Genomic DNA, 9,523 nt, shown 5'->3' with positions numbered 1-9,523 from the left:
GGAAAAATTGGGTAGATTACCTGAGAAGTGGGAAATTAAGTTTAACTTTGATAAATGCAAAATACTGCATATGGGTAGCAGTGACCCCAGAGTAACATACCAACTGGGTGGTGTTACATTCAAGGTAGTGGAGAATGAGTGAGACCTGGGGGTAATTGTGCTTTCAGATATTAAGTTTTCTGAGCAGTGAAGCAGGCTGCCAGATTAGGTCATGTGGTATTGTCAATGATATATAGGAATTTTGCGAGCAGGAAAAGGAGGTGATTATCCCCTTGTATAAGGCAATGGTCAGGCCACGCTTTGAATACTGCGTACAGACCTGGAAGCCTCATTTTGGGAAGGATGTAGAGTTGCTAGAACAAGTACAGAGAAGGGAAATGAGATTGGTGAGGAGAACAATGGGTGCTCTTACGAAGAAAGGTTAAAGTTCTGGTGACTAGGCACCATCGAGGCGATCTGATTAATGTGTATAATGTCTTGAATGGATTGAGCAGGCTCAATGGTGATATGAGTCTTCCTCTTTCTCAGATTTACATACGTGAACGGGCATAAACTGAAATTGAGGAAAGACAGTTGCTGAATAGATGTGCGGAAATTTTTCCTTTTAGCCAGCGATAGTTGATTGCTGGAGCAAACTGCCATCTGTCGTTGTGGAAGTTTATAGCTTAAATAAATTCAAAGCAGAATTAGACAAACATTTGGAATGAAGAATGGAAGGGTCTTTTTTTTTTTTTTGATATTTTATAAGCTTGCTTTCTTGCATGCATCGTATGCCTCTACTAATGCTAATGCTAATACTCCAGTCGAACCTGCGATATTTTACGAAAGAATTTGCTTTTCATATAGCCGCACAACTACTATATTCCAGATTTTTGAACTTTCGCCGCATAATTCGGTAGGAAATGAATTTTATTTGGTGGAACTGGATTTTTGAGCCATTTGCTGCACACCGCACATTATATTTTGATGCACAATTCACATTAAATTCCTGCGACCTCTTTCTTAGAGAACCGGCTTTCTGCCGCATTTCTTTCCTTTAGAATTGCGTTTTTCTTCCTTCCACTCACTGTATGCTTTTGAGAAGTTTGCTTTCAATTTTATTTGTTTTCTCAACTGTGCCTCCTTCTGTACGTATTCTACCAATGTCACTAACATTCGTGGGTAGCACAGTTGTTAGGATCGCCGTCCTCCCGACACCGTATGAAAAGACCTGAGTTCAAATCCTCTCGATGATGTGCGGAATTTTTATGGGCCTTTTCACAACGTGGCTGAGTTAGTTGGAATTAACCCAGTCTCAGGAGAGGGTGGCATGTTTTTCTCTCCGAAACTCGGGTTTTTCGTCCAGTAAACATATAATTTACCTCAGATCATATAGTAGTAGTAGTAGTAGTGCCATGTGATGTAAGAAAGCAAATGTATGAGCTTATGCAGCATCAGCCAAAAAAAAAAAAAAATCACACCATTCCCTCCAAATGCCTGTCCAGTTCCTCCTTAAATTTATTCAACCTATCAACTTCCACAACGACAGATGGAAGTTTGTTCCAGCAATTAACCACCCGCTGGCTAAAGGCAAATTTCCGCACATCCAATCTACATCTGTCTTTTCTTAATTTGAATTTATGCCCCCTTAGGTTCGTAATCTGAACAAGTGGAAGGATCCCATCAGAATTCAGCGTGCTGAACCCATTCAAGGCAATTTACAGACAATATACATGGAATAATATGGTCTTAGTCCCTGATATATATATATATATATATATCAGTGTAATCAACCAACGGGTTAGATAACATGGAAAGGCAGTCATAAAATAACACAATTCGAACCTGCAACATAGAAAGTCAAAAATATTATATTTTAAGTACTTAGTGCTGTACTTCAGATGATTTCAACGTCGTTAACGAGGGTCAGTCGTCAAAATCAATCAAAATGCAGCAAAAGGCAAGGCCTCTGTTTCTGACTTGAAATATACTTAGCACATGGTAAAAAGATACCAGATTTTTAGTTTATTGTTAATTTACGAAAGCCAGGTTTATAGTAAATCTGACGTGTATAACATGGCTACCCGACAGAGCCGGAGAAATGATAGATACCGATAATAAGCAATGTATAGGTAGTAAAAAATTATTAATGATCATTGAAAGTTGAAATCGCGAGATGGAGCAGACGGTCATGAATCGTACTTACTGATTTCGCAAGCCGGAGAAGTGGGGACGGTCGGGGAGAGAAAAATGCTACGTACTTGTTTCGATAACTATATGGTATGTAGAAGCGACCCCGGGAGTTGGAATGCAGTAAGACGTACGGGGTTGACGGTGGGATTAAACACAATGAGGCTACGCGTTCCAGGATAGGGGAGGAGGCATAACGTAAAAAAACAGCGTGAATTTTGCATGAGGCGAAGTCAGTGTGTATAACAGTAAAATAGTATCTTGATATTGCTTTCGAAATCTAATCGTGCACAAGAAATAAAAGATAGGGATTCAGAACAGTAAAAAGGAGTGTGAAGATGAGAGGGATTAGTAGTGCTTGGGTAGTCCGGGGTCACTAGCCCGTTCCTGTAGTAGGATCCTGAACGTAATTTCTGGGACTGTGTCTCATGTATTTAATCAATGATGTTAATAATGGTGAAGGTAGACCATTGTATTGGCATTTAGGTTTTATTACCATTCAAGATGAAAATATAATTACATATAGTACCAATCAATTGAAGTACAGCACTAAGTACTTATAATATAATATTTTTGACTCTGTGTGTTGCAGGTTCAAATTGTGTTATTTTATGACTGCCTTTCCATGTTATACAACCCATTGGTTGATTACACTACCTGCTGTTCTATCTCCACACTAAAAGCATAACCTCCTATCTTTGATTTATTTATAGTCGTTAGGTGCCTTCTACTCTACATTGTAGTAACCCAGGTCTTTATTCCTTCATATATTCCTCTTATCACAACTCCCGTACCTAATACTTCTATTCTATATACAGGGTGTCTCAAAAATACTGGTACAAACGTTTAAGGGAGGTAGGTAACATCTAAAGGAATGTGAATCGCATAGGAATCAATAACCGGAAATGTCACCGTAAATCGATACACGGCGCTGTTCATCAGTTAGCGAGAGGGAAAATTTCTGGTTTAGCATAGATATACGAACTGTGAGTTGGCAGACATGCACCTATTGTATGGATTAGCAGAGGGCAATGGACGAGCCGCTCAACGAATTTATGGAGAACGCTTCCCAGACAGACATCTACCGGACCACTGTTTGTTTACGCGTGTGCATCAAAATTTGTGCGATTATGGGTCAATTAGAGGTAACAGGAGTAGTGCGGGCAGATGTAAAATAGCTTTATTTTACCTCTTGGACTTATCTGAATAAGTAATCTTGGAAACGCGAATACTTTTCCACGGCCTGTAGAAGTAAAAGCTTCCTCCCTCCCCAACGGAGAAGGTTGCGTCGCTGCCCCCTGTGGTGTGCAGGTGACGCCGCGCGAGTGAAACAGTATCGCCCCCGTCATGTGCCGCCAGCTAGTGGAGAGTGGTCATCTTTCCCCAGGCAGTGGGCTGACGCATGTTTTCAAAAGAGAGAATGTGAGATTAGACACTCTGAAGTGAGAAAAGTCGCCCCTGTAAGAGTCATACTACGGATGCCGACTGAATCATGTATCAGCGGAATGTTTGGTAGTGGGGAGGCTAAAAAGGGGAGAGGTGAATGTCACATAAACTTCTCCAAAGCAGCCCTGCACGAATATGCAAGCCCCTTAATAAATATCGTCCCTGGGTGAGTCAGGTCCTAAAAGTGTCAAGCAAAAACCCTTTTTGCCTGACCCTCCAAATGAACACCTGCATCTCAGAGGGGAAGGCAGAAAGGGGACAAACTTATATATAGAGATTGAGAACAAAGGAGAGGTTGGAGTCGTCGTCGAGGGAGTGGTCCAGTTCGTTGATCAGAAAGTTGTCCAGTTGCCGTGGTCCAGTGGTCGCAGTCGAGTTGATTCGAGAGCAGTAAGGAGAAAAGAGGCAGAGAGCGGTATTACCCCGAGTAGAAGCGAGATAAGATGATGCCGGAGGTAGTGAAGTCCTCGCTCCGACGTGGCTCGGAACTTTGCGGTAAGTTCACCCCATTTTAATCCATAGAATTGTATATGATAGTATGTCATATTATACCCACCTTTCTTCTCATTGAAGTAAGCTTCAAGATGTGTTTGATGAGATTGTAACAGTAAAGTAATATTATCCAATGATACCATATTGTGTTCTATTATTTACCCAGCAATTACCTTTGCTACTCATTTAACACTAAGATAGGAGAATATCTATGTCATCATCTAAAGGAAAGGAATCGTTGTTTGCCTAACTACATGAAGATACACAGATTTAATACCAACCAAATATCCCTTAAACTAACTTAACGATTATCTGGATACTAGATATGGTTATATTATGTTTATTGTATGTTTATATGTAATGTTGTTATGTTATGTTGTTGTTTAATAAACCGTGTTTGTTTGCTAATTTTGCCTCATGACATTCTCTGGTTACACACGGACCACGGAATCCGAATTAAGAAAGAACCTTTATTTGCGGCCACTCTCGAGGCTCTATTAAGTCAATAGAGAATCGGGGTGGAGAACACAGCGCCCTCCGATGTTGCCAATTTTATTCCACGAATAAGATTGAAGAACACGTTGAGGTTTATGTCCTAATACAAACTGGTAGACGAGCACATTAAAAACCCGACTCTCTGGATGTTCATTTTAGTGTTGAGCATGCTTGAAGGTTGTATGGATATTGGTGAAAGTTACAGTAGCATGCCCGCGCTATAACGGAGAGAAAAGGCGGCGTTACACAGACCATGTTCGACGCGAACTCCCGCCATGGAACAAAGTGTTTTGAATGCTATCCAGAATAATCCTACTACCAGCACACGTGCCGTTGCCTCTGCCTTAGGAGTGTCTCGTTGCTGTGTACAGCGTGTCTGGCACGACGATTCCTTACACTCTTTTCATCTCCAAAGGGTTCAGTTACTGCTCCCCCAGATCATCCTGCACGTGTGGCTTTTGCGCAGTGGCTTTAAGCGTTCAAGACTTGAATTTTGCAGCCTGTTTTGTTCACGGATGAGGCTTATTTCACTGGGAAAGGCTTATTCAATCAGCACAATGTTCATGTGAGGGCTCACGACAAGCCACACGGTGTGCGCCCCCATGCGCGGGCGCACATTATTATTATTATTATTTTACGGTTTCCCGTAATTAAATACATTAACCCGTATTTGTGTCTGTAAATTGCGTATGTTCTATGGTTGATTTGCCTGTTTTGCTGGACGAAAAAACCCCAGTTACTGGGGAGAAAAACCTTGCTATCTACGCCCGAGACCAACTAACTCAGCCACGGACTGAAAAAAGCCCATTAAAGTTCCTCGCGTCATCGACGGGATTCGAACCCAGGCCTTTTCCACCCGGTGTGGGGAGGACGGTGACGATACCACTGTACTACCGCGCAGTCGTGCGGGGGCGCACAACATCGCTTCGCAATAAATGTGTGGGCAGGTATGGTCGGTGACTGCTTAGTCGGCCCATACCTGTTACCATCCCGCATGAACTCCGCTAAATATCAGATCTTTCTTGAACAAATTCTACCAGGGTTACTTGACGATGTTCCAGCAAATGTACAACGCAACATTTGGTTTCAACATGACGGGGCTCCTGCCTATTATGGAAGGTGTGTTCGTGACCATTTGAACAGGTGTTTTGGGCGTCGATGGATTGGCCATGGTGGATCCGTTGGTGGATCCATGGTGGGGCCCTCAAATCTATCGTGTATGAATTGCCTATGGAGATGGAAATAGACCTCGTAGCGAGACTCGTCTGCGCTGCTGCTACTGTCAAAGAAATTCCAGGTATGTTTGACCGTTTCTCCAATCCATGCTGCGTCGGTGTCACGCATGCATCGCGTCTCATGGTGGAACCTTCGAGCATCTATTGTAACATCATGAAATGCATCCATCTCGTACTCCATTGTTAATATTATGTAAAATAAATATTTGCCCACTAATTACTGTCTTGTGTCATTTCTGCTTCTTGTGCCTCTGCTACTACTTTCCCGTGACGTTTCCGGTTATGGGTTCCTATGCGATTCACATTCCTTTAGATGTTACCTACCTCCCCTAAACGTTTGTGCCAATATTTTTGAGACACCCTATATATATATATATATATATATATATATATATATAGGGTGTTTGAAAAGTGATGGTTAATAATTTAAAGGTGAACTGTACAGACTACAATATGCAAAAAAAGCCTCGTACACATGGGTCCTTAAGTGAATCGTTTTCGAGATATTGCACATTTCTAGTTGGGATCCACCACTAACAAGGTGAACTGTACAGTGTAGTGATCCACCACTGACTTGTTTGTTTAGGTTAGGTTATGCTCATTCTCTCCATTTACCCTCTCTCAATGCTCTGAGACGTAGCAGGCATACTAGTACTTGTCAAAGAATAGTCATCATGGAAAGAGGTTACAGCAACGAAGAGCACGCGGACATGCACTTCATGTAATGTAAAGCCAACGGCAGTGCACTCGAGGCTGCACATTTGTACCAAGAAGCATTTCTCCATCGAAGGCAGCCCAACAAGTGCACATTCATCAGGGTACATCAATCCCATAGAGAAAATGGGCGTTTCGCACATGGAGTACGAGCAGGTAGGCTCAGAAACATAACACCTGATTTTGAGGAAAGGGTATTAGAAAGAATATTCAAATTATTATATTAGGTCCACTCGTAATTTCTTACATCTACCCATATATTTATCTGTCTCTAAATTACGTGTATTTTCTGGTCGATTTGCCTAGTTTTATGGACGAAAAAAACCCCAATTTCTGGGGGGTGGAAACCTTGCTATCTGCGCCTGAGACCGACTAACTCAGGTACTGAGTAAAAAAGAGCCCATTAAAGTTCCTCGCGTGATCGACGGCATTCGAACCCCGTCCTTTTCCACCTGGTGTGGGGAAGACGGTGACGATACCACTGTGCTACCGCGCAGACGTTAGAAATAATAAAAAAACTATTATATTTAGGCCACCCGAATAATTAAATTCATCTGCCATGCTGTGTCTTATGTCTGTTAATTGCGTGTGTTCTATGGTCGATTTGTCTGGTGGCACCTAGACTTCCGTCTATCTCCACCTGATAAAGTTGACTTTGTGCAGAACCTCTGCAAAATAGACCTGTATGGAAGGTCTCTTCGCCACCAGGGAGCAGCTGTTACCTGCACAGCCGCTCCCTGGTGGCGAAGAGACCCTAATGGCCGCCCATATTCACTTGGTACTGGGCCTGGTCTTCTATTTTAAGTGCCTCATGCACAAAAATCCCGCACCCACCGGAAGTAGTGCTATATCAGGGTACCAGCAATCCCGCTCCCAGGTCGCCCACACCTGAGAACTAGCAAAAAAAAAAAAAATAAATAAATAAAATAAATAAATAAAATAAAATAAAATAAAATACATATATATAAACACACACACAATATAAACAAACTAAAAAAAAACCAACACAAATAATCAAAATGTATATAACCAAATCTTAATTAGTAATCATTAGATTATTTCAATGCCTTCTCCGTTGAAAAACAGTTACACAGAACTCATGCAGTGTTTGAAATTTATCCTGATTAGCAATAAGATCACTTTCACAGCCTCTAACTAAATTACCAATCTTCACTTTTAGCCTTTCTCTAAGTTGAACATACAAACTACAATCATATAATAAATGACTCCAAGTCTCAGGTTGACCGCAAGTGCATAAAGGAGAGCTGACTAGACCAAAGTAATGTAGTTTAAAATTCAATGACCCATGGCCAGTTAAAATAAACGATGTTACCATAGAAGGAAAAAACTATTTGTTGTTACTATCATAAGTAAATTTAACTGTTGGAATAAACAATCTAGTCACCTCTCCAGTTACACTAAGATCCCATCTCTGTTGCCACATACCAATCAACTGTGTTAGAACATTTTTCTTAGCTTTAGCCATCTCTATAATGACATCAGATGTAATATTCATGAAAGAAACCACTATGCCTTTTTTTAAGTAATAACAAAGGGCCTGATACACAATGTACAAGTCTAGAGGCAAATGCCCAGGCAAAACCTGCATGGCATTCGTTGAGACTGTTCTGCACAAATTAGAAATAACATACAGCATTGAGCGCTGAATCGATAACAATTTCTGTTTAAATTTAACGTTAGTAACTCTGAAGTACCACGCTGACGCTCCGTACGCAACTATAGGTAAGAAGACTGTCTTGTAGTATAAATTTAAAACTTTACTTCTTTTCAACCCCCAATCTGACCTGGTTAAACGAATTATTGCTGCACTAAATTTTTTAACTTTTTCGTGTAAGTAATTTAAATGTGGGAAAAACGATAATCTATCACCAATTCTTATACCTAGATATTTCACCTCAGATAATAGGGGAATCTGCCTTCCCTTAATTAAAGCTTTTGGCGGTCGCGCATAATTTAGTTTCCCCTTAAGAAGCATCATAACAGTTTTAGTTGTAGATATCAATAGTTTATGCAGATCAGCCCATGACACTAGACTTTCCAATACCTGGGCCACTCTTATTTCAAGCACAGCCCTGGATTTACCAGTAACACATAAAACCAAATCATCTGCATGAACAATCTTATGCAGATTTTCAACTGATTGTTCTAGCCATAAATTAAGTACTAAGTTTCAAAAAAGTGGGCCCAATACAGACCCCTGAGGACACCCTCTCGAAAGATTCCTATTAAACTGTAGATGCTTAGCTTTCAGTATAATTTTCCTACAATACAAATAACTCTGTATCGTCCTATACAATAAGTCTGGACATTGCATACCCCTTAATGCAGACAGAATACTCTCATGCCACACCATGTCAAAAGCTCCAGTAAAATCTATAAAGATGGCTAACACATACTTATCCTCTGCCTGGTTGGTGAAATTCATGAGATCATTAATGGCATCCTCTGTAGAATGCCCTCTCTTGAAACCATACTGATAAGGCAGGGTCAAACCATTTTTATCCATGACTTGGTTCAATCTTAAAAATAACAATCTTTCAAAAACTTTGCCAAGATTGGCCAATAACAAAATTGGTCTATACCCTCTTGGGTCATTTGGTTTTTTTACCCGGCTTAACTAACAGCTTGATCAAACCAACTTTCCAGATCCCAGGAAAGGTACCTTGAAGTAAGCATTTATTATATAAGTTTAACATTTGCAGAGCAACCCTCCTTGTCGAAATTCCTGGATATAGTGTGCATAGTGTGCATAGTGTTAGGGTCAGGCGCCACCTGTGATTTCTCACATCTGCGCGAAATTCCTGGATATAACAAAATCCAGGAATTTCGACAAGGAGGGTTGCTCTGCAATAGCGTATACTGAGTCATAGCAGTGTGTGGCGAATTTTCCCTCGCCAATTACTGTATCCCTTCCATATCCAGCGTGTACAAGCTGTCAACAATACAGACTA

Source organism: Mastigoproctus giganteus, chromosome 6, assembly GCF_048544385.1.
Source record: "Mastigoproctus giganteus isolate SK-2022 chromosome 6, ASM4854438v1, whole genome shotgun sequence".
NCBI lineage: Eukaryota > Metazoa > Arthropoda > Arachnida > Uropygi > Thelyphonidae > Mastigoproctus > Mastigoproctus giganteus.
Note: the sequence above shows the minus strand (reverse complement) of the source record.